The sequence below is a fragment of the Leptonychotes weddellii genome, chromosome 11 (genome assembly GCF_054177405.1).
Source record: "Leptonychotes weddellii isolate Sample4059 chromosome 11, ASM5417740v2, whole genome shotgun sequence".
NCBI lineage: Eukaryota > Metazoa > Chordata > Mammalia > Carnivora > Phocidae > Leptonychotes > Leptonychotes weddellii.
This window is the reverse complement of record NC_138379.1, coordinates 52,167,152-52,193,652: the sequence shown is the minus strand read 5'-3', so window position 1 is coordinate 52,193,652 and position 26,501 is coordinate 52,167,152. Positions and strand designations below refer to the sequence as shown.

General features: G+C 46.0%; 1 protein-coding gene across 11 annotated transcripts in view; it reads left to right on the top strand.

Annotated features, from left to right (window-relative positions):
• The window catches only part of TENM4 (teneurin transmembrane protein 4), a 711,025-nt gene that overhangs the window by 58,960 nt on the left and 625,564 nt on the right, over window positions 1-26,501 (top strand). For 2 of the 11 annotated variants that reach the window (XM_081798928.1, XM_081798924.1), the window contains exon 1: window positions 25,119-25,470. The exons of the other annotated variants lie outside the window; for them this stretch is intronic. The gene's annotated coding sequence lies outside the window, so the exon portion shown is untranslated. Of the gene's footprint in view, window positions 1-25,118; window positions 25,471-26,501 lie in introns of those variants that run through there. 11 annotated transcript variants of the gene reach the window in all.

Genomic DNA, 26,501 nt, shown 5'->3' with positions numbered 1-26,501 from the left:
AACTCTGTTCTGTGTTATTCTTATCCTCAACACACAGCCGAGAAACCAAGATTCAGGCACTTTGTTAGCCCACTGGTGGTCACACAGCATGCATTTGGCCCCAAGCATTACCTCACGTCCTCTCCTACTCCACACTCCTTACAAGACTTCCAGTTGCCCACTGAGGAAGCCTCAGTATCCAATTCTTAGTAATGGATCTGTTACCGCTCCCTTAAGAATGCACAGGAGGAGCTACATTTCCCCAGCTCTCTTCACTGGGACACTTGCGCCCCGAGATGCTTGGCTATAAGAACATTCTGTGATCAAGTGCATTTGGGAAGTTGTCCTCCTGGGAGAGTCAAAGTGCATATTCCCAGGTTCAAGATTCTGAGACGTCCTGTGGTAAGGAAGCCTAATCAAGACAGCTTCCCCAAGCCTATGTGACCAAGAACTTTTGTTAGCTTCTCTTCACTTCCTGCAGAGCCAAGTAAACACTGAAATAGGTGCATCAGCCTTGTTCCCAAGACCTGACTTGGCACACGGGCCCCCGGGGTGGGGAACCCTGCCTGACACTGCCCGGTCCCTGAAAGAGCTTGGGACTCCCACCTCTGGGATTCGGAAACATGGTCCAGCCCTGAATCGTCCCCCATTCCCATTGGTTTCACCTGGTCTTGATGTGGAAAATGCCCACATATGCTGCTCCCAAGAACTCCCAGTAACTTACGAGAAAAACAAAAACCAGAACTCGTTTGGGTCATTTTGATTTGCTTTTCTCATGAAGTGTTTACTGGATTTCCAAGCACGTCTGCCATCTTACCTCCTTTTATAAAGGGACTTGGGGAGGCTCACATCCCCGCGTCTGTGTTGGGGGAGGGAGAGTCATGTAGACAGAGGAAAGTTGTCCCGGTTCCCTCTGCCCCACCTCGTCCTCCACCACTGACTGCTTTTCAGAGAACAGGAAAGGGGTAAGGAGCACATGAAGGCAGCCGGACTGCCGCATGTCCAAAACAGAGCCTTGAACTCCAGTGGTCCCCCCACCCTGCCCCCACAACCCAGAATCTTCCCTAACGCGTGCTTGTCCATAAACAGCACCACCAGCAGCCCAGGTCCTCAGGCCCGAATTGTGCAAGGCATCTGGATTGCCCTTTCCCTCACCCCCCTCAGCCCATCCTCTGTCCAGGCCGGTTGGAGGAACAGCAGCTGGGTGTGTGGGCTCTGGATCTCCATGGCCGCGGTTCAGATGCTGCCTCTACCACATCCTAACTGGGTGGTCTCAGGGAAGTTACCTAACCTCTCTGGTCCTCACCTGGAGAGAATAGGAGGCCTGACCTCACAGGGCTGCCGGGAGGATCGCATGAGAGAGTGAATGTGCTTTGTGCGGTGCTGGACAGCACTCAAATACACGTCAGATATCATCAGTACCCCTCTTGAACCTGTCCGTCTCTCTCCATCTTGGTTGGTGTTACCCTGGCCCAGACCATTGTCATCGCTCCCTGAGCCATTGTAACAGTGTCCAAAAGGGTTCCGTTTCCACTTTATTCTAAGATCGTTTCTACCCAGAGCCACCAGAGCGATCTTTTCACAACTCGTATGACAACCTCCCGCTGCTGCATAGAATGTTCCAAGTAGGTTTATCATCATAATTCAAATGAAATTTCAACAACGCAGATGGGACCTGGCCTGTGAGGTAGTAGCTCTTTGGCCTTCTTTGTGCCATTCTCACCCTCCTTGTGCTGTTCCAGGCACTCCGACCTCTGCTCTGTCCCTTAACCCCTCCAGCCCCTGGCCATATAGCAGAATTTGCATATACTGCTGGCCCATTCTAGAATGGCTCTGTCTTCTTTAATGCACCTGTTCAGCACCCTCTCTCACAAAGGCTTTCCTCTTGGACTGTCTTTTTCATCAAAATGTACATTTCTTCACAGCTGTAGTTATTTTATTTTTTCATTTATTGTCACGTGCCCCTATGAGCCCTGTAATCTCTGTGAGGACGGGGACTCCGGTTTACCACTCTGTTCCCAGAATGAATGCAGAAGGAGGGATAAAGACAGAATAGGTTATGGTCTGGCAGAGCCATCTTCCTTGTATCATCTGCATTTCATAGGTGGGGAAGTTGAGCTCCTTTCCCAAGGACTAGGATTCGAATCCGGGAAGACCGGGGGCCTGCAATCCACCCTTTAACCACCCAGCTCTTCTGCCTCCTTTGTTAGGGGAAGCTGAACCTGAACTTAAGTGAGATGGGGAAACGGATCAGAGCAAAGCATGCACCAGAGTGAGAGTCTGGACTAGAATCCTGAAGAAGGAGCTGGAGCCTTCCTCCCACACCAGTTGTTTAGCTGGGCTGTTATGGAACCTTACTTCCCTGCCCGTCTTCCTTGCTCTCATCTATCTGCTTTCATTCCTCGCCCTTTGCCCCATGGGAGGGCTTGATCCCACATTCAGGCTGCAAGCCAAGCAGGAGAAGGAACCAGAGAGCCTGTAGGTGAGGACGGCTCTGGGGCTTTGGCAGGTTTTCTCCTGAGTGAGAATTCCCGCAAGAGAGCAAAGTATTAGCATTTAGGGGAGAAGCAGTCTTCCTTTTACCTCCCAAATTTGTGGGCCTTAACAGACCCTGGTCTTTTTAGACCAGTGAGCCCAAAATAGTTCTCAAGGATGGCATAGAGAATAGAGGTAACAAAATGAGAAGGTGCTCAGTTGTGTGTAGTGTTTGAGTCTCACCTCTGCATTAGGGTGAAGACACACTTCTTGGGGTAATACCCTGGGCAGGCGACAAAAGGATGGGGAAAGTAACCCTGGAAGAGTTAGAGAATTCTGTATTTTGTGACAGGGCTGTGTCTCCTTTTGTTTCTTTCTGGAACATTGTAGCTTTTCGGTAAATCCCATTCTGTCCTCGGGCTTCCTAGAGAGCTCAGAACACCTCTCTCTTAGGAGCACGTTTAGCCCTCGGACTCCCGTCTTAGAAATGCTGGCTAGCACGTCATCCTGGCTTATGCCGGGCACACGGTGAGTGCTTCGCCAGCGCTATTACTGCTGCGATAATCAAGGAAGAGCAGGAGGCATCTGTGTGGAGTGACTGGTGTGTGGCCAGGGCTCGTGGGCCCATGCCCCGTCAGGCCCCCAGCGAGCCTGCCGGGGTGACTGTTGCTCTCCCACCGCACTGGCTAGCGAACGAAAGCTTGCCCAGCGTGGGCTGTCACTCAGGAGGAAGCCAGTTGTTCCTAGAGCGACTGCTGAGTGAGTCTCAGAGCTGGGATGACGGCCCGGGTGTCTCGAGCCCCAGAGCTATGCACTCCCCAGCCGGCTGAGTTTCCTGTGGCCGCTAAAACAATTCCACAGACTGGGGGGCTCAAACCACAGAAATGTATTCTCTCACAGTTCTGGAGGCTGGAAGTCCAAAATCAGTGTCCCTGGGTTGAAACTGAGGTTTCAACAGTGCCGTGCTCCCTCTGGAGGCTCTAGAGGAGCGTCTGTTCCTTGCCTCTTCCAGCTTCCCGTGGCTGCAGGCCTTCCTCGGTTTGTGGCCACATCATTCCCATGTCCACCTGTCGTCCCGTCACCTTCTCATGCGAATGTTGGATTGCTCTGCCGCCCTCTCCTAGGGACATTCGTGATGGCCTTTAGTGCATACTCAGATAATCCAGGATAATCTTCCCATTGTAAGATTCTTAATCACAGCTGCGGAAACTCTTTCTCTAAACAGGATAACATTTCCAGGCTCCAGGGGGTCATTATTCAGCCGTCCACTCCAGCTCTAGGGGCTGCACACAGAATATGCACAGATCCTGTTCCAGGTACAGATGTGGATGGGCAGGAAGCCGGGCTGAATGTGAGCCCCTCAGAAGGGACACCCCGCTCCAGCAAAGGCAGGACAAGACGTTACCTGGGGGTCGTTGTCATCCTCGGGAAGGGGGATGTGCTTTGGCTTCTGATGGGAATTAAATTTGAGATGTGGGGACCACATTCTTTCATCACAAAGTTACTGAGCAGACATCCTCTGGCCAGCCCTCTGGGTCCCACATTCCAGACAAGGAAACTGGTCAAGAGACTATTACATGTACTGCTCCAAGTGCTGGGATAAAGGAACGCACCACTGACTAGGGCATTTCAGCTCTGCCTGGGAAGGCTTCCAGGAGGCAGCGCTACTTGAACTGAAGCTGCAAGATTAGTAGGAGTTGGCCAGGTCGACCCAAGACAGGGAAAGAGCAGCAGGTACAAAGCGACGTGCTCGAGACTGGACTTGCCTTCTGCCTGTGGAGGTTGCCCCATGGTCCCCTTAGGACTGAGGTAAATCTTGGATGAGGGCGTGTAGAGCCAGATGTTTCTTCTTGTTGTTACTCTTTGAAGTGTACCTGGTATCCTTCCCCCTCACAGCCCTCCTTATGGGGGAAACGCACCCGAGAATAAAGGGACAGATTCTGCGGGATGGCCGGGCTCGTCTCCCGTTGGGTGCTGCCCTGCTGTCCCGTACAGGTGGCCTGTAGTGGGCAGACGAGCAGACTGGCCAGCCACGAAATCTGAACGCAAACTAATTAGAGGCTTGTCAGGTCTAAGAAATTTGGTCGCATGGTGTTCTCAGCGTTCACACACCTTTTCTTTTAAAATGTAAAAGTACGTCCTGTGTTTCTCGCCCCTGTGAATGGCGATGCAATGCTCAGTAGAGAGAGTATACTTAGTAGAGCGTGACCGGCGTTCCTCCCATGCGGTTGCACTCCCAAGGTACACAAGGTCTTGCCTGCGTGCTTCCCTCCCCCCAGACAGGCTTACCCCCAAGCTGCCCCTGCCATCCTTCCCAGCCTTCCTGTCTCAGCCTAGAGGGCACTTCTCTTACTGCATTTACACAGCTTTGATTACATAGGTATGTGTTCATTGCTTCATATTTTTCATTCCGAGGCCAGGAGTCTCAGACTGTTTGTTGACCCAGTCCATACCATATCGCAAGCACACCATAACTCTGTGTGGAGAGGATGAAATCATAATGAAAATCAAAGAAAACTTCAGAAGTATTTAATGAAGTAAATGATTTAACGTTCATGATACATCTGTGTTAGGTAATTGTCTTTCACCCTAAGTATGTTTTGCAAGAACTATTATTTTTTTTTAGAAAAGCTTGTAATGTTGAATGGAAGAAGCAAAGTAAAAATCTATAGTGTAATCTCAATTTTATAAAATTCATGTGTATGTAATTAAAAAGCCATCAAAATGTTGGCGAGGGATTGGGAAGCTCTAAGATGATTGTTTTTGTTTTACTTTCTGGATTTTTCCAAGCTTTCTTTAGTGAGAATCTACCACTTTAAAAATTGAAATATCAATAAGGCTACTTTGGGCCATCTGGTGTCTTGCTCCTTTCTCGCATGTAGTCCTAATCTTTTACACACACATTACGGGCTTACTGGGGATGAATTGGAGGTCCCCACTAGGACGATTTAACCAATTAACTTATTCATTAACTGCTGTGGTATCTTATATGTGCTGGACAAAAGATTTAGAATAATCCTTATTATGAGCTGGACAAAGGGAATATTTGAAATCCTTCTCTCTCATTCCTTTCCAGCCTTTCTCAGGGAATTCCCACAGGGTCTAATGCCCAGAAAAAAGGGCAAAGTGGCTTTAGAGTCTTTGAAAGGAGAATGAGTTCAAGGCATGCCCATAGTTTCAGCCAGAACAGAATTCCCATGAAGTGTGTGCGTGTTTACTAATTATCCTAGACTTTCAACTGCTTTTACCTTCTTTGTAATGCATTCTTGGAGTTTGTTAAAACTTTTTTGTAGCATTGTGCCTTTCATACTACAGCTGTTGTAGAAATTTACCTGTCATTATTATTCCTATTAAACTACCAAAAGAAAATTTTAGTAATAATTTCTGAGTTTGTAGCAAAACTAGCATCCTTATATAAAATAAATCATCCCAACCCTTTTGGAAAACTTGCTGACAAAATTGATACCCTTGATTTGATGCCATTTTTGAACTCTTACCTTAAGGATATGATCCAAAGTAAGAAAACAAACAAACAAACAGATTTTATGCCTAAAGGTAGTATTACACTGCCAATTATAATAGAGAAAAGTTGGAAACAAGGTGAAATAAATCTCTAGCATAAGGGAGTAGGTTTTCCAGTAATTGTGTTCACTCAGTGGGCTAAATGCAACCATTGGAAATGATGGTGTTAAATAACAGGAGATAGTATGTAAAATGTTTATGGCCTAAGTTTTAGTTTCTATGTTGGTGTGTGGATGTATGTAAATTTACGTATAAAGATTTATGACTTTGTCATGTAAGGACACAGATGTCCTGTCCACACCCACCCTAATCTCTGCCAAAGTGTACATGGTATCACTATTAATTACATGTTCATAACCACGTAATTGTGTTGGAGGTGACTTGGAGCAGTCAATGTGGTCACAGAGCGGAAAGATTAATATTTGAAGATTTTGATCCTCAAGGAGTACCCATAATTGCCCTGAATTTCATCTCAGTAATCATCAGATGACCCTTGGCTCTGGCGTGAATTCATGGAAATGATCTCTGTCCTGTTGGATTTGGTAATGGGCATGGATTGTTCCCCTGGCTGGCCTGCATGCCCCCCTCTCTCCCACCTGCTCCCACCCTCCAGCCTTGGACAGCCCTCTACCCTAAATGTCCTGGAATACTTCCTTCCCTCTACCTGAGAATGCATGGAGTCGAAAATAATCAGTAATAATCATACCCCTGAGATTTGAAGTAAATATCTTGCCTTTAACTTAATGGTTTCTTGGAGATTACTTTGAACTCCACGGTGAGTTGGAGCTTTATATAAAAGAAATATTTTAGGACTCAACCACCTCACCATCTTTTAGGATAACAAAATACTTTTTATTTTATAAAATGATCATTTGTATTGCTGAGAAAGTGCAGGAATTTGGTCATCTCATATGCCCTCCCTACTTTCTCCTTTCCTTCCTTCTCTGTGTCTACCTGCTGACTTGCCGTCACCTCCTCTTTGAAATGCTCCCTGACCATTCACTTACCCACCCTGTATCCGTCCATTCATACCTTCATTCATTCATCCATCCACACATACATCCCACGGATGCTTACTGAGCAGCTATTATACTGTATCAGCTCATGTTCTAACCCCTGCAGATACAGTAGTGAACAGAAAAGACAAACGTCTCTTCCTACTATATACTTAATGTGTTTTGTTGTACATATATTTTTTATAATTAAAAAAAAAATCTTCCCTAATGAACAAGATAGGCAAAAATGTCCTGTTCCCAACGTTAGCCATCTCTCCTCTGTGCTTCGAAAGCACCTCCATTAATACACGTTATCGGCCTCATGGCTGACTGCCCATCAGGCTGTGGAAGCAGGACTCTTGCCTGAGTCAGCTTGTATCCACACTGTCGTGGCTCACTATCTGTCTCTCTTGTGTATAACCCCATAAGTGAATTTGTCAAAAGGAAGGGGAGTCATGTGGAACCTGACATTTGCTGAGAACCTACTGCATGCCGAGCCCTATGTCTTCATGAGCTTGCGTATCCTGCCAAACAAGCATTTTGTTTCCATTTTGTGGCAGAGGAGACTGAGGCTTCAAGAGGTCAAATGACTTGTCCAAGTCCTCGGAGTTAGTGGATGCAGACCACTAACTGATTCTGTTGCAGTCCTCTCTGCTTCCATTGTCAGCTCTGGGAAGATTGGTTTCTGGTTTCACACCTGAGTAATTAGCTGCTGAGACATTGGCCCCGTCTCCCTATCCCCTGCCCCTGCTGATTTACTGCAGGAACCCTTGGAAAAGAGCCGGTTCTGACACAGCAAAGCTATCCACTACCCTCCACACATAATTTTAACCTCCCCTGCTTGCAGATTCTCTTATTACATTTTACTGCAAAAGAAAATGGTCCTGCCATCCAAATCCCATCATATGGATCCTGGCTTTATTACAGACCCTGGGATGTCCATCTATTAAGTATTGGATTGACCTTTTGAGACTGAGATTGGAAAAAATAAAAATAAAATCACCACTCAAAACATATTTCATAAACTGGGATAATGATACAAAAGTCAATCTGTCTATGCCCAACTCTTTGTGACCCTTGTGAAGGTCAGGAAGTTCATCTGTGCATCAGTGGGGTAGAGGCAGAGCCGGGGCCCTGTGGATCCAGCTCTCAAAAGATTCATTGTCATTTCCAAATCCAAGTTCTGGCCCCGACGTCTTGAGGCTCTTCCTCAATTAATGGCAGCTGCTGTTCTTGGCCACCTCTCATCATTGCGCATTTGCTGAATGCTGTTTGGGGACCATTTGCTCCAATCATCAGGACAAAAGTGTAGCTCTGAGACTGGGGGCTACAGTGAAGTCTTTTCTTTCAGAATTACAGAGGTTTGGGGATAGGGTGATCACATTTGCTATCTGCATTGCCCAGAGGTTTCTGCCTTCGCTAATAATGACCATCATTGTATTAACAACAGCTCTTCTTTCCTTTGTGCCTTTTCAAAGGAACACCACAGATTTGGGGACCACAGTTCACACCTCAGGGAGGGGAACTGCCAGGAGAGCAGGAGCAAAAGTCCTGGACCGTGGTGAAGGGCCGACCCTTCATGGTAGATTTTCTGCTTCTAGAACAGGAGGTAAGAAAGCCCATGGAGGGCTGCGAGTGAATCTTAGGAGAGCTCAAAGCCAACCGTGAGCCCTGGGTTTAAGGGCTTGGTATGCTCTTGTCTTGGCAGTGAGGCCCGTGCCAAGCTGGTAAAGGTGGTATATTCTCTACACGTGGGAGCCTTAGGACTGAGCCCATGGCGCTTCCAGTCATAGTGCTAAGAGCAAGCCTGGCCAGCCCATTCCTTGAAAGTGTTCAGTGAACTTGTGTCGTGAAAGCACCTTGCAATGCTAACGTGATTGTGCAACATGATGATCATTAATATCCTTGTCCTCGGTGCTGCTTGCCGAGCATGCAAACTACTTTTGTTTTATGGATCAGCAAGTCAGGCAGTGCGATCTGGCAGAAAGGGGACTGGAGCCAGGGGTTCTGATCAGTGCTTAGTGCCTGGGTGATCTTGGGCAAGTCGTTTCTCTTTCCTGAGCTCTATTCCTGCATCTGTGACGTGGAGACTACTTCTAACTCAGAGGGGTTTTGTTTGGATCAAATTGGAAGATGAGAGTGAAGGTACTTTGCAAATGGTGGAGCTTTCTGTGCGCATTCTTGAGATGAGGGAGAGGCATTTTTACTGTAAGACGTGCTATAAATTAAATCAATTAGTGGTGGGGAAATCTAGTCATACCCCGTCCCCTCTTCCTTTCCACCTGCCCAGCCTTTGTTGTCTTAGTTGGTCAGGGTTTAGTCCTAACTTCTAAGGTGGTACCCATCCCTTACCCTCTTTTGGCCTTACCTCTGTTTTCCTTTTCCTCATAGTAATCATCACTCTCTGACATTGGGTTTTTATCTGTTCATTATTGCCCATGGTCTGTCTTCCCCCATTAGAATCTAAGCCCTACAGGAGCAAGGATGATCATTTGTTCATTGCTATGTCCCAAGTGCCTGGAACTCTATCTACTAGTATACAGTAGGTGCTCAGTAATCATTTGTGAAATGAAAGAATATCTACACTGTTGTTCTGCCCTCACTGTGAAGCCCCTTCTTTGAGAGGGAAGTGATGTAATAGCAAACAAGACAGGGTTTTTGGCATAGAGAAGCTTAATCTGGAAAATTTACTGACCTCATGAGCTACAGACACATGTGATGCTGGCTGGAGTATGTCGTCCTGAGAAAGCAGCTTTCGCTCTCAGCCTCATTCCTGCATGAAATTTACTGAAGTGATGAATTGTACAGTCTGAATAAGTCACCGAGTTCACTGCTGTCATCCCATTTCCTCATGCACAGAGTAGAGATGACACTACTACTTTCCGATGTTTTTATGCCACTTTGATCAATGGGCCTCAAAGAGCAGTAATCATGGTGATTAGGGTGGGTTCTAGATCCTTCTGGAGAGGCAGGTTTGCTAGGGGTGGGGAATGGGATGGAAATGATGAGGACATTGGACATCTTAGAGGTGAGAAAAGGGAAGTTACCATCTACTGAGCACCTACTATGGACCAGGGTTGGCCCATGGATCAGGTGCTTCATATATATCGAATTATAATCTCCCAATCACTCAAAAAGGGGCGGGTTCAGCAACTCCCTGCACCACCCCCCCAGGAGGAAACTGGGGCTTAAGGGAGGTTCAGTAGCTTGGCCAAGTACCATAGCTGCCATATGATGGAGGGGACTTGATACCAGGTCAGTCTGATTTCCAGGCCCATCATGTGGCCCTGGGTCCCCAGAGCTGCCTTGGAACATCCCAAGGGGGCTCTTGGCTTCTGGGAGCCAGGCCATGCTGCTCTCTGAGTGTTATCTCCGTCTCCAGTGGGGGGAAAAGCACCAAGTCACAGGCACTACCTCCCAAGGCCTGTCACTGCTGTTGCTGTTCTCAGACCTCAGGTGCTGAAGGTGGAAATCCACGTTCATACCTCACCTGGTACGAACCAGCAGCGTCGGGCCTTGCAAAGCCCACTTTTTTGAGCCATCGATTCTTTTTTATCCCCGTTCCCCACTCTTATTTCCCTCCCCCACATGTTTGAAGTGAATCCCTTTGTTTATGTGTGTTCTTTTAAAGCAGCTATTGTTTTGTGTTTAGATCGTTTTAATTTACATTGTGATGTTGTGCTGTAGACCTCATTCTGCTTCCTACTTTTAGCACCTGGTTTTCATGGTTCATCCATGTTGCTGTGTATCCGTTGTTTCTAACTGCTGTCAAATCATCCCTGTGTGCAGTCGCTACCTTTCCATACGCGTCCCCCCAGAGAGGGACACCAGGTGTCTAGCTCTCTGCCACTGCAGTGGGCATCCTCCCACGTGCCCCCACACAGGCCTGTGTGAGGATTGTGCCATTGTTAAAGGCTGTGTAGTGGGGGAGAGAGCACATGCGAACTTAGCTTGACTAAGGGGTTCCAGATTGCTCTCCTCTGAGGCTGCCCCAGTCTGTGCTCACCTTCACATGACACTCCTTATTTCCTACATCCCCTCATAGTCTCTGACACTTAGGGTAAAACTTTTTATTTTTGTTACCATGATGGGTGCAGGCATGGCTTATTGTTTCTTTCTTTGTTTGTTTTTACTTATTTGACTATAAGTGAGTCTGAATATGTACATAGCATGCTGGCCCTTTGGGCTTCTCTTCACTGAATTCTCCATATCCTTTGCCCGTGTGTCAGGTAGCGTTCCTGACATTTTTCTTGTTCACTGGAAGGAGTTCCTAGTGGAGTCTAACTATTAATCCCTTGTCACTTTTAGACAAGTATCTTCTCCCAAACTATATTCATCTATTAATTTTGTTGAGCAAATACTTTAATTCTGGGATTATCAAATTCATCACTTTTCCATCTTAGAATGTATGCATTTGGGGGCTTTGAGAAGTGCTTTCCCATCAGCAGATCACAAAGATATTCTATATTTTCTTTGAATAGCCATTGGAGACAGAGGGAGCATCATTCTTGTGTTCCTGCTAGCAGAGGGCTCAAGTTTATGAATCCCAGGCTGACATGGAGGGTAAAGAGTTTTGTTTTCTTTCCTTCAAAGGACCCCTAAGCCAACAGGAAGACGATTACGCAGAGAGGACTTTAATTAAATTTTCCATTTTTTAATTTTTCTGAACTTCAGGGGTGCTCATACCTCGTATCACAGAGGCAATGGGTAATGAGTGGAGGTGTCCCTCAGGAGCTCTGCTGCTATAACATCTTGTGGTGAGGAGGCCTGTGGCCCCGTCTCCACTCAAATCTGATAACCCTTGGTGTCAGGCACAGCGGCATCTGTGAAATTCATAGCTCAGGGAATGGAAGGGCTTCTGTTATTTGCTGGCGTTCACGCACAGGGCCTGTTCCTTATACAGACGAGTTCGACATGACAGCAAATCCTAGAAAGTCAAAGCAGGACGAGGGAGTTTGAATGTCACCCTGTCTGCAGACCCTGAGTGATGCTGTTCCTTATGGAACACCACGTGGCTTCTGAGTTGGAGATCTGGGACTAGAACCCAGGCTTCTTCAATGCAGGCCAGAGCACTGACTGCTCCACTTAGAAAGATCCCAGGCTTTGGAGACAGATAGTCCTCAGTAACAGCTGTTAATTTAATAATTATATCAATAAGTGTATCTACCACTGTGGTCACTGCTTTAAATGAGATATGCTCAGAGCTGTTAGATATTGGAAGAATTGGACCTACTCTCAGAAGAGAGAAGGTTCTAGGGAAAAAAAAATTAGCTGAAATCTACAGATGAGTCCAACCTAACCTAGTAGAGAGGGGAGAGCTTGTTGAATGGATGGATGGACAGACGGATGGATGGACAGATGGATGGATGGATGGTTGAATGGATGGATGATGGATGGATAGATGGATGACTGTGATCCTGGCTTTAAGAGGTTAGTTGTTTCCCCACCCTGTTCTTTTTCTCTCTCAGCCCAGGGAGGGCTGCTGGTAAATTATAAAGCCAGCAGAGGGGGAGGAAAGGAAGATCTCTTTCCCTGACTATCAATCCTTTGAGTATTTCACTTAAAGCTGAGCACCTGTTCTATTGCAGGACTCACCTCTGTCCCTGTCTGTTTCTTTGAACCCTACCACTGATCCTTGGGAAGAGAAATTGCAAAAGAGGAAAAAGAAAAAGAAGGAAAGCAGCGCTCATCATGCTGAAATGTAATGCTCCTCTCTGAACGTCGGAAGATGAGCAATTACACATGCTGATTTCATCCACTACTTAACTCAGGGGGTGACGGCTGCTGTGGAAGAGGCTCCGGCGGGTTAAGTGCTGCAGCCCCGGCCCAGCTTCTGAAGCCTCTCTTGGAAACCTCGGAGACCGGCTGGTAATTCGCTGGTGTCCTTTCTAGTGACTCCTGGCCCTGCTGGCTGCGGGGACAGTTCCCAGTCAAAAACACCCCGGACATCATTCCTGGCTAGGATGTGGACTGTTCTTTTGTTCTCTAGGGACCCGAGACTGTCGAGACAAAAGAGGGTGGGGAAGAGATTCTGCAAAGAAATGAAAGCAGGCAGGAACGGGCTCGCATGCCTTGCCAGTGCTGGTCTTCTTGACAGAGCTTACCCATTACTGAAGTGGGAAAGGACAGAGGGGAAAACAAAAAAACCCAAACATTTATTTGGCCTTTAGTGTGTACTAGGTACCTGTCGCCCCTGAATGTGGTCCGTCCTCACAGATGTTGACATTCCCATTGTGCAGGTGGAGAAATTAGTTTAATTAACTTGCCTGGGACAATGCTGGTGATAATGACAGCAGTTGGTATTTATCTGCCAGGCAGGCTAAGCTCTCACCGTGTATGAACCGATTCAGGCCTCACAATAACCCTGTAGGGTCGGTGCTGTTAGGATGCACATTTTTCAGGTAAGGAAAGTGAGGCACAGAGAGGTTGAGTATGTTGCCCTTGGCGAGTAGATGGCAGAATTGGGAGTACAACACAGGCAGATTGGCTCCAAGTCCCGGACTTTGTCCATTAGTTTGGAGGTTGGAAAGCAGTTCTAATATATACTCTAAAAATCCTTACCTTTTCGACCGCACCCTGACACCTTTTCCGTGATAAGCACGTGACTGTTACAAATAACGGTACAGGCAGCCATTTACTGAGTGTTGGCTAAGAGCGAGCACTGTCCCTGTGGCTTCCAGTTGCTGTGTATTTACTTCTCCTTGTCTCCCGTTGAGGCTGGTGGAGACCCAAGCTCAGCGAGGTCAAGTGATCTGCCCAAAAGCCCACTGCTCCCTGTGGTTCTGGGCCGCTTTCTAGATGAGACGGTTTGTTTCACTTGCTGGTGTGTTCATTACGCTCACGAAGCCATTCCTGGGGTCTTGAGCAAGTGGATAAACAGTGGGCCAGGCTGCTCTGTGCTGGGGGACGAGAGATGAGGCCTGCCCAGGGCTGCTGCCCTGGAGGAGCCCCTAGTCTTAGGGGTGGGGAGAGCTCTGGACACCTCCTCTCTTCCCACGGACCCAGCAAGCTAGAAATGACAGGACCCTGCCTCTCTTAACACCATGCTGGCTCTCTTTTGACTAAGGAAACAGCAGTCTCCACCGGCTTCAGTCAGATCCAGTTACAGCAAGAGCATGTCTCTATTATTATTGCTATTAATCTGACACAAAGAAGGTTTGAAACTCTTGATCATAAGACATAAAAGACCTCCCAAAAGGAGAGATCAATAACCATCCAAACTGTGGCTTTCTGAAGGCTTCAAGAAAGAAGTTTGGTTTTTTTGGTTGTTTCTTGGTCAAAGCAGGCCATTTGAATGTCACGTTTGTTCTGTCTCCTTTTCCTGCTCTTCTAATAATTTGGACCAAAATGAGGATAAAATTGCTCCATTGCAGATGATTTCAGCAGGCTGTTGACACATTGGATTAGCATAAATGTTATTTCCAAAGCCCCAATTCATATAGCCAAGAAAATTATAAACAAATAAATTATATATATATATTTTCTTCACAAGTAGCTATTGACTTAATGATGGCAGTTCTTCCATCGTACCTAATCAATAGCAGATGTGCATCAGGGAAGGTGTGATATGTATTAGCTCCTGGCAGGAGGAATAGATGTTTAAAGGAACCATTTTCTTAAGACTCTCCTGGAGAGAGAGAGAGGGAGGGAGTCAGGGAGGGAGAGAGAATGAAAATAATCTTGCACCATACTGTGCAAATGTCCTCTTTCTGGCTGACTCACGGGAAGTGGCTGCTTATAAAGGAATCATCCAATGAGAGTGTCAGGGCTTTTAGCAGACAAGCATGTATTAAGGTCAGAAGGAAAAAAAGAAAAAAAACAACATTTATTGAGCAGGGATTCCTTCATAAAGAAATGAAGGCCCAAGGCCCAAGAAAAAGCTTGTCTTAGGCAAGCCAACCAACCTGTGTTAGGATCAGGATGTAATTGCAGGTTTGAGAATTCCAAGTGTTGTTTCTACCTTTTGTAGTACTTTTTTTTTTTTTTGGTCAGAGCTGTGTACATCATACTTACCTTATTATCATTATTGTTTTCTGATCCAAAGGAAAAGAAAATATTAATAAGTCTCAGATGGGAGCTGTGAGTGAGTGCCTGGTTCTTGACGGATATATGGCCCTGTGACTTCTGGCAGAGCTCTGGAATGAATGATAGGGGACTTTCAGTAGCAACTGGTATCATTCATTTATCTATCAACCATTTATTATGATGCCATTTCTCCTGTGTTTAGATATATTTCAGCTGCTGGCTGTCTTACAGGGCCTAGAGATATCAGAGGGAATAGATCACATCCCTTGTCCTCAAGGAGCTTACAGTGAATGTGGGGGAGTCTGGGAAATTGACAGCCCGGCACAATATGGGGGCGTAATGTGTGTGGAATTAATATCTAACGTCAGGGCCAGAGGTAAAAATTGACTGTAGGTTATATTACCCTCAAGAACTTTGAAAAGAGAGATGATCACACTATGAGAAGCTCGAGGGAACTGTGGATTTACATTTCCCATCATTATTGGTCCAGGGCACCCCCTCTATCCAGGGCAGGTGCATGGGCTCTGGGGGATTGGTAGGTTGCTTACAGTATTTGACTCTGTCTCTGTGAGCCCCTGCAGACTGTGTAGTTGAAGCTGCATAGGAAACATGCTTCTGCCATGTACTTCCCCCCCTGCCATGCAGGGTGGCAAATACCATGGCGAAGTTACTCCAAGGGGCTGGAGGAGCCCTGACCAGCCTTAGATTTCATCAGGAAGGTGACCTTGAGAGGGCAGCTCTGGAGAAGGGTCTTGAAGAATGACAGGGAAGCTCTGTGCCTCCACACGTGCTCTCCTGAGTCATCAGTGGTGATCCTGCCAGGGTCAGAGCTGGGGGTAGAGCAGGGGAGGGGAGGTCTGGTGGAAAATGCAGGGTCTATGGAATAGGCACATGAGAGCCTATTGTGCCCGTTGCTGTGAGGATTAAACAGATTAGTCATTTAGAGAGTCTAGACCTGCACTGTCTAATTGCCATCTACTTGCTTTCTATGGCTCTTGTGCACTTGAATGTGGCTGGTCCAAATTGAGATGTTCTGTAATTATAAAATAGAAACCAGATTTCAAAGACTTAGTACCAGTTAAAAAAATACCATCTTTCCTGGTAGTAATTTTTCATGTAGATTATATATTGAAATAATAAAGTTTTAGTTCTACTAGTTCAAATAAAAGCTCTTATTAAAATTAATTCCCGGGGCGCCTGGGTGGCTCAGTCGTTAAGCATCTGCCTTCGGCTCAGGTCATGATCCCAGGGTCCTGGGATCGAGCCCCACATCGGGATCCCTGCTTGGCGGGAGGCCTGCTTTTCCCTCTCCCACTCCCCCTGCTTGTGTTCTCTCTCTCGCTGTGTCTCTCTCTGTCAAATAAATAAAATCTTAAAAAAAAAATTAATTCCATTCATTTCTTTTTACTTTTTAAAATGTGGCTACTAGAAAATGTTAAATTACTGATGCAGCTCACATTTTATTTTTCTGGGGCAGCGTGGATACAGACCAGCATCTGCAAACGATAGCCAGATGTGGCCACCACCTAGTCTTGTATGGTCCATGTGCTAAGGAGAGTTTTTACATTTTAAATGGTTAGAAACAAAATAAAGAGAAGCAGAATATTTGTAACATGTGTAAATTGCACGACATTCCAATTTTAGCATCCACAGATAAAGTCCTGTTGGGGCATGGCCGTGCTCGTGTTATTTGTATATTGTTGTGGCTAGTGCTACCGTGGGAGGGTGGGTAGCTGTGGCCCAGACTGTCCACAGCAGGGACAGAGAATGCACTTGTGTGCCCACAGAGCCCCGTTTCCCCACCTTGGCTCACTGTGTTCCCTCTGCCTGCAGTCTTCTTTTGTTCGCCTTATCCTTCAAAGCCAAGCTCAAGGCTACTGTCCTCGAGAAATGGCATCTTCCTCCTCTGCACTTTCAATACCAATAGGTGCCTGGGGAAAGTTACTCAACCTCAGTGAGCCTCAATTTTCTCATCTGTAAAATGGGACTGATAGTACCCACTCCACGGAGTAATCTTAGGGATTAAGCAATGGGTAGTGCCTTTCACATAGTGAGCGCTCAATAAATATTGTGGTTACTGCTGCTATTAGTGCTTGAATGTATCTTGTGGAATTTACTGCATTCTGAATGTTGTCATATCCCACCATGAACTAAAATACTTCCAACATGGCTTTGTTCTCTTTGAGGACATGGAGAACATACTCTCCATTCTGGATCCTCAGCCTGGACTTGGGAGGGGCTTAGGAAACATTTGTGACACATACGAGTCCATCTCTCCCTTTTATCAGATACAGTGATTGACAAACACACACTCACCCCCTTTTCTTCATCCCCCCTGCCACCCTGGTCCCAACCACTCTCCTCTTCTGTCTAGGTTACTGTTCCTAACCCATTTTCTCACCACCATCCTTGTCCTCTCCAACCAGTGATGCCCTGGTCAATATTTAGCAACTGGTTGTTTGAAGCAGAGGGGAGCTGTGATTTGAAGTGTTTTCTAATTTCTATGGTGCACACATTCCCACTATGGTTGACTTCATGCTACCGACCTGATGTTGCCGAATGAGGAGTTGGGAAGAGGAGTACATCGTGACCCTCTCCAGTGTGTGGCCCACTGCTGCCCACCGCTACCTCCAGCTCGCTCTCCACTCCACTGCTACGGTGACCTTTCCCAGGGGACTCCCCTGCTTGGAGCCCGTCAGCAGCTTCATTGATCGCAAAAGAAAGTTTAAAGTCCTTAACACATTTTTGAATCTTATAGGACCCAGTTCCCTGCTGCCCCACTGGTCTTATCCCTATCAGAGTCTCCCCCGCCGACCCAAGCTGGGCATCCTTGTGTTCCTCTGCAATGACACTTCCTTCTCTGACCTTCTCGAGCCGTCCCAAGATCTGGCGGAGCTGCTCTTGTTCTTATACTATCCTGGCTCCTCCTACTTCCCTTGGCACTGTCATTGTGGCCAATCACTCAGCCAGCAATTAGGTGTGAACACTTGCCTCCCCACAGGTATATAAGGTCCAGAGGGCAGTAGCTATGGTTGTCACGTTCATCGCCGTGTCCTCCTCACCTGGCACACAGCTTGGCAAAAATGTTTCTAGAATAGATGATGGAATTGAGCGAAGCCTAGTTAGAAGGCAGCGGAGGTCAGCCTCCTATGGGTATCAGACTTCTGTCTCTGACAGGAGTATTTTTTTAACTGCTCAGAGTATATTTGATTAGGGGACCACTTGGGGTTGGTTTTCCAACTGGCCAAAGGGAAGAGGCAAGACAGTCACCGTTCTCAACCACTCCTGAATAGAATCTTCTCTAGTCCGGGGAACATGTCTTGAAGCACATTACACACCCAGTAAGTAATCAGTTATCACATTTTTAAACCACTTTCCTGAGATCTGACAGACAAAAAGCTGTAGATGGGTGCATACAAACTTGCTGTGTTTGGCGGTAAGCACAGACCCATGAAACCATCAGCACAATCAGTGCCGTGAACTTAGCTACCACCCCTGCAGGTTTCCTTCCATCTGGCAGGATTTAAACGCCCAGGGTCTTGTTTGCTTTAAAATCTCATGATTTCAAAAACCTCCCAATTAGAAGAACCTGGAGTCATTCGTAGTATAGTCGCTGCTGGGAGCTCTGAGGCGGACTAACTCATTAGGGGCTGTGATGGTCCTAAGAAGGAGGAGGGCCGACGGGCTGGCGCTTTTAGTTCATCAAAGACCATACAAACACCTTATCCCAATTCTTTGGGAAGAAAGTTGGCACAACAGAGAGATATTTACTGAAAGTCTAACGGGTATTTTGGGGGCAGATATGGTGCTAAACATCGCGTCCCAAAGCCTCTTGATGCCGCGATTTTAAGCACGAGAAGTTGAAAAACAATTTGTTCCTCATACTCTGCTAAATCTTTGTAATTACATATATTTTTGCCAAAAGTCTGAGTGGCAATCCCATATTTATCCTGCAATCAAAGCCATTGTGGATTATCAGCTAAATACCTCATTAGGAAGATTTGAAACATGTCTCCCAAAGGTTTTTGTTTTCCTCTTAAAAACAACTACATCTTAAAGAAAAAGCAACGTATCTGTTGTATTAATGTCTCTAGCTGAGTGATTTTGAGTATTCCTGGTAAATCTACTCGAGAAAAGAGATAAATTATAGGGACCGATTTTTAAAGCAAATACAGGACAACTAGTGTAGTAGATGAGGCCACTGGTAAGAGATGCAGACTGGCCTGGCATTTACAGCGGTGTGAATTTGAGCCTCTGTGTGACCTGAGCCTCAGTTTCCTTATCTGTAAAATTGAGATTATAGTACCCTACCTCGAAGAGCTGTTGCTGGATGAAATGAGATAGAGCAGTGTCTGGCAAGGAACAGACATTTGATAAATGCTCATTATTTTTATTGTCATTGTGATTAATATTATCATATAGCAATGTATTGTCCACCAGTAGATTTTCCTCCTTCGTATTTTTACAATATCTTTTTCACACCTGTGAGGATTTTAGTTAGATACATATGCGTCTTGATACCACTCTTGATGGAGGTCAGTAGAACAAAACAAGAGAAATTCAGCCTTGGGAAGGGAAAAACTAAAGTTGATGAGGGAGGTGGAGGAGAGAGAGACGGAAGGAGGAGCTCTCCCCTGTGCCTCCAAGGCCCAGTCCCCCATGGCAGGCCCAGAAGCAGATACAAGATGCTGACTCGGAGCAGGGTGACGAGGTCCTGACATGCTGAGGGCATGGGCAAGGGCATGGGCATGTAGCCCGTGGGCACAGGGACCGTGTCTGTCCCATTCCCTGCTTTATCTCCAGTGCCCAGCAAGTGTGTTATTTCCAGATAAGAACACTACATTCATTAAGAAGGACCGGATCCAGAAAAATTCCTTTGACTTGGGTATTGCTTGCAGCTAATCAAAGTCCACAGACATCTCACTGAAATGATGTGGGAGGGAGATCCTCAAGTGTTTCTAGCTAGCAAAGACTGGAATATGAAAATGAAATGTAGGGTGTGTTATATAAAAATAAGATGGATAAAATGGCCTTTTTTATATGTGCCATCTGTTATTTCTTCTTTAGTTTAGTGAAACAACATGAAGAGATTTCCGAAGTTTATTCATAACCTTGGACCTGCAACCTTATTTTTTTCCAAAATAATTTCTATGATAATTACACCTGAGTGAGAGTTGCTCTGTGCCAGACACTTTGTCCATTGTCTCATCTCCTTGTCAGACCAACCCTGGGAGGGGTTTTCAGGTGAGGATATGGGAACTTCAGGGACAGCTGTTTCACAGACAGATTGTACCACAGCCACACAGCTGGGATGTGTCAGAGCCCGAAGTCAAACTCAGGCCAGTCAAATTCTAAATCCATAGAGTCCCGACATTATAAGTTGTCTTCTGATAAAGTGTTACATTTCCCATATGCACATTTTTCTACCTACAGGTTGGGGGAAGAAAGCTTCACATCAAGATGAGTCCCCAACTCAAATGCCTGTCAGGATCAGGCAGGTGGAGCAAGTGGGCTGGGTAGGGACTGCGGCAGCAGAGAATCTGAGGAAGCCTTCTAGAGGGGACAGCGGCAAGTCAGCTCCAGCTCATTGTGGCTGAAAGGCAATGCAGGTGTTTTATCACCATGCCTGTTAAGGTTCCAAAACAAACTGAAAATCCAGATTTTTATGTGAAATGGTAGCATTTTAACTTATTGTCAATTAATGTGATTTAAAGAAAAAAAAACCGCTATGCAAGCCCAGCAAAACAGGTCAGGGCTGCTTTCTGAGGGGCACTGTGCTCGTTCCAGCAGCTGCCAGTGCTAATATTTTAGAACCCTCTCCTGGGACTGTTGTTTGGTACAAGACAGTGGGCCACACGAGGAAATCAGTCTAAGAGTAATGGTTAAAACTCATTGACTACTAAGTTATGTGCTGGCCCGTTATCTACATTATTTTATTTACTATCCCAGCACTTTTATGGGATATTCTTATCCTTCTCTTACTAGTGAGAAAACAGATTCAGGGAGGTTAAGAGACTTGCCCAGGGGCGCCTGGGTGGCTCAGTTGTTAAGCATCTGCCTTCGGCTCAGGTCATGGTCCCACAGTCCTGGAATCGAGCCCCACATCGGGCTCCCTGCTCCGTGGGAAGCCGGCTTCTCCCTCTCCCACTCCCCCTGCTTGTGTTCCCTCTCTCACTGTGTCTCTCTCTGTCAAAAACATAAAATCTTTAAAAAAAAAAAAGGAGACTTGCCCAGAGGGACAGAGTTATGAAATAGCAGAGCGGGACTTGAACCCAGGTCTACCTGGGTTCTAAATCTGTACCCCTAACCTCTGCCCTGTATTGTCTCCCACAGATTCTATTATTACCGAAGAGCTGCCCCAGGCATTTCTTTGTTCGGTACCCATTGTTCCCCAGGATTGAATGTCAGAGAGTGTGGAATCTTGTTCTGGAAATGAACGCTTTGCCTGGAAAAGCGTCAGTCTTCCAAGTAGAGTGCTTTGTGCGTCGTAAAACCTTCAGTTTTGCTCCATTATATTTTGGGTCCATGAGGGATAGATTGCAGTTCATGCCTTCCCGCTGATTAGAGCATCCTATTTATGTGTATATGGCGCCGATTAGACGGTGCGCTTTGCAGAATTAGCTCCCTGATGAACAGGTAGTATTTCTCCCTGTGCTGACATGCAGCAGCTGTCTGCACTCATTGTGTTCAAGCCTCTGCACCTGGAACTGGGATGCCAGGGGACATGGTACAGAACTCCCAGTTACATGTCTAGCCCTCAAGTTCAAAGATGTGTGAGACCAGGTCCTAGTGGTCGTGCCCCCTTTGCTACTTCTTAGGTGAGTCTACACAAGCCATTTAATTGGTCTGGGCCTAGTTTCTTCATCTGTCAAATGGGAATGATCTTTTTCCCCTAACCAAATGCAGGGATCCGGTCCAGAAGATCTTCTGGATCCATCTGGTTTTGCTCCTATGTCTGTGATTCTCTGAGTCTCTGAATATGTGCTAAGTGTTGAGGAACTCAGGACCTAGTGTTTAGATGTGACTGGTAATTAAGCATATGTTTGGTGTGCATGGCACAGATTTTATTTTTCTGCATGGCAAGCTAGTTGTCCTGACCTCATTTTTTGAGTGGTCTATTCTTTCCTTACATTGATTTGAATTGCTGCTTCCAGCCTGTATCAAATCCAACATGTGCAGGGCCTCGCTTCTGTTGATGTATTCGTTTATCCCCCCATCTTGAACACGGTAAGTAACATGGTTTGATATCTGGAAGAGCCACTGACCCTTTGTGGTTCTTCTTTTTCAGAGTTATCTGTTTTGTACCAGTCAGGGTCTCAGCAGCAAATAGATGGTGTATTCAAACCAGGTGACCCAAGAGAGTTTAATGAGGGGACTACTTATGGAGGCGAAGGCAAGGACAGGACCCATCAGGGATGGCGAAATCCCCAGCCCCTGGCAACAGTGGGGAGCCTAGGGGATGAGGGAGGAACACAAGCGCTGGCATCAAAGAATGCAGTTCATGGATGGGGATGTGCTGAAGGGCTTGAAGCTGATGAAGGCACAGTTTGGTTCATACTTCAGAGTTATCACTCTGGCATTATGGTGCAGATGGGAATGAATCCAGCAGAGAACCAGGTTTGAAGCTTAGTGAAAACGAGCACTCTAAACTCATACATTTCCAACAAGTTACATTTCACTGTAATAAACACCAAGGATCTCTTTTCAGCTAAAGATGCTAGAGGAGTCTGGGCATGGTCATTGAGCTTAGCTTCTCACACTTCCCACACTGCTCACAGTGGTGGCGCTCATATTAGACCCCTCAGACCTTCTATCTCCATCCACATTACTCCAAAAGTCCCATAAAGTCGCTTTAAATGTCATCGGAGTCTGACATCTGGGTTCCAGGACCGATGCCCCCGGCGCCATCTTGCCACACTGTTACAGATTGCGCCATAATTGCTAGGCATCATTCACACAGAGTCATGTGCAGCTCTGTAATGTGACCCAAGGCTGTGGCATACACAGTAGCTCGGTCTGCTGCATCACAAGGCCTAGGGGGCACTGGGCAGAGCAGGCCTTGCAAGGGCAACCACCCAACAGGGGTAGTTGCCAGCCTTTATCCAGGTAAGGCTTACAGGAGGCAGAGATCACTTGGGGACCATTTTTAGTCCATTTGGGGACATGATGGGCGTGAGATTCCTATAATACATTCTGCAAAGTAGGCGTGAGAGGGTTAATGAAAGAAATTCCCCTCTTAACTTTATGATGCTATCTTATAGATAATGAGCAGGTCTCATCAATAGCCTGTTTATTCGTAGAAGTTACGTTTAAATAAAGTCTCAAAAGGATTAGGCTTTCAGATGGCTGAAAATCTGACAGCCCATCTAGCCATTCATATCCCAGAGACTCTTCAACTTGATCGTTGTAACTGGGATTTGCTTCTGCACTTGAAGTGGTTTCTCCTGTCATGAATGCCAACTGTCATCCTCATTTTATTTCCTCAATTTTGAGGGTTGATAGATGGTATAGCACAGCCCTGCATGGTCCTTGGTAATTCCATTGACTATAAACTTGGCCACAGACACATGCCTACTTCAGCTGAGAAGGGAGAGGTTCTTTGTGTGGCTGGAATCAACACACTGATCCCAAGTGGAAAGAAATGCCAGTCAGCTTCTGTATTTCATGTACATACCCTTTTTTGATGACCTACCACCTAAATTATTAAAATTTCAGGGGAGACATTTTAAAACTTATGAACTACACCAGGATTTTTGGAAATGAGTTTAACAAAGCATTCACTGTATGCCCAGCCCAGTGTGAGGAACTGGGACTTGGGAACGGGAAGATAGAACTTCTGCCCTCCCAGAGTTAACAGAGAAGTCAGCCGTGTAAATAAACTATGATATGGCAAAATAAATACTATCATCAAACTGTACATAGCACTGAGGGGACCCATGGAGCAAGAGGCTATGGTGTTGTATGGAGAATTTGAATAGAAGAGGGATTATTTTGTATTTGAAGAGACTTTGATGATGATGATTATTTTTATCTAAATGAGCGAGTAGAGGGAGGTGTAAAAAAACCAAAACACAATTTTTTTAACATTTTTAAGTCTGAACTGCAGTGTCTACCCTTCCTTTCTCTACCCCCATGCCCCAGCACCTTGGCACGTTTTTAGTTTTTGTTTTGTTTTGCTTTTATGAAAAATTTCAAACTTACACAAAACAAGAGGCTAATATAATCACCCCCGTGTGCATGCCACCAAGCTTCAACCATTACCAATACCTAGCTATTGGATTATACTGAGCATATTATCTGTAAATACTTCAGCACGCATCTCTAAAAAATTAAGATTTCCTCACCACAAAAATTATCCAAAGCCATAATCAGGTATAACTAATTGTGAAGAAGTCCTTCATGACATCAGCTATTCACTCAATGGCCCTGATTGTCTTGTACAATTTCACAACCAGTAATTTTTTTAAAGATTTATTAATTTTATTGAAGCGGGGAAGGGGAGAGGGAGAGAGAGAATCTACAGCAGACTCCCCATTGAGTGCAGAGCCCAACGTTGGATGCTGGGCTTGATCTCAGGGTCCTGAGATCATGACCTGAGCTGAAATCAATAGTTGGAGGCTTAACCGTCTGAGCCACCCACATGCCCCACAACCAGTTATTTTTAATAATACATTTATTTTTTTCTGCCAATAAAAAGAAAATGGGCCTTTCTGTTTTTTAAAAGAAATCCAGCTTGCAAAAATGCATAAAAGTACAATGAAAAATAAAGGTTTTTGGTTTTTTTTTTTTCATTTTTACCGCATTATCATCAGTATGTAGCACAGTGCCTGTCCCATATGGGTGTTCAGTTAGTGTTTAGTGAATGAAGGGAGGGGAGGAGGGAGAGCGGAGGCTTAGGAAGTTAGAACGGAAAGTAGAAAGGAAGGAAGACCTGAACCTCTAGCCTCACTACCAACATCAATTTTTTGAATGCAGCTTTTTACAAATACATTATTTGCCCCCAAATAATGGGTGGCTCAGTCGGTTCAGCATCTGCCTTCGGCTCAGGTCATGATCCCAGGGTCCTGGGATCGAGTCCCGCATCAGGCTCCCTGCTCAGTGAGGGGTCTGCGTCTCCATCTCCCTCTGCCCCTCCTCCTGCTCGTGCTTTCTCTCCCTCAAATACAATCTCTAAAAAAATACATAATTTGGTATTCCTGTGACCATACTGTGCGTACAGTTATGTATCCTGCTTTCCCCATGTGATGACATGAGCATTTTCACTGGGTCCACAGGTGAATGACAGGATTCCCTGCCTCTGCTTTACATCCTGAGCATCTGAGCGTCCCCAGTCCTGACCACGGCCTCCTCCCCATCTGGCCAGAGCTCCCTGGGAGAGAGCTTCACCCCCAGGCTGCCCCATCATCATGGTTTCCCAGGCCTCTGAGCAACACGATGTAATACTGGCATTTACGCAGCTGGTACTGTGCTAAAGGTCAGTTTTAAAATATTTATCGTTTAATTTCCTGAAATTGTCTACCCCATGTTAGAGGGGGCACTTTCCTAAGTGGATGGAGAGGTAATAATTCTAAGGCATTTGGGAAGATCCTTCATCTAGCAGACTGCTGTGATTATAGCCCTGGTTTTCGCAGCATCCAGAAGCCTCTCGGATGGGAGTGCTGTGAAGGAGTGATATGTCTGGGGGCAGCCCCACATCGTGGTAAATCAGGCTCTGGGCATGGTAATGACTGTGTTAACATTTCAAAGTGGAAACATTTCCATTCCATTTAGTCTACTTCCATCTCTCAATTAACCTAATGCATAGTGATGCAGGAGCTATTTTGCTGTTCCAGGAACTGAGTGTTCTTGTGGTGTGTCTTACAGTGCGCATCTACCTGTAAACACACACCACACTCAGACACATGAAACTCTGGTAGTTGTTGCTAGAAGTGGGCCAGAGAATTGAAGGGGTTATCCACCCAAGGCGTAAATTTGACCCCCCCAAAGTCATCAATTATTTCCCCCCCCCCTTTCCTCTTTTGAAAGGAGAACTTGGTGTCAAGGGGTTGTTCCTAGAATGATTTAGTACCCTCTGTGCCATAGACAGGACTTTGTGTGCTCTCTCAGCAGTCACTCGGCTGTTTAAAATGTCTCCCTTGTACATGCTTCAGAAACTGCCAAGACTGTGGGTTATGGTCAGGGCGCTTACGAGCAGGGATGATCAACTCCACTCTTGATAAAGATGTCTGTACAACTTGGATCCTCCTAGTTGAGTTGAGCCAGGAGGCTCAGTGGGAGTGGAGGACATCTGCACACGATATGGAGCCTCGAGTAATTCCCTGGGACCTGGCTTGGGATTGCCCTGCTACTTCCTTCCAGGCTGTGGGCCTCTTCTGTATGTCTTCATCCAAAGAGCCATCTCTGAAGTCAGGCTGATGTCAGAGCCTGCGATGTAAGTGGCCTCAGAACAGGAGAAATATCTTGAACCAAATCTGCAACATGTGCATCTTTGGGGACACTTAAAAG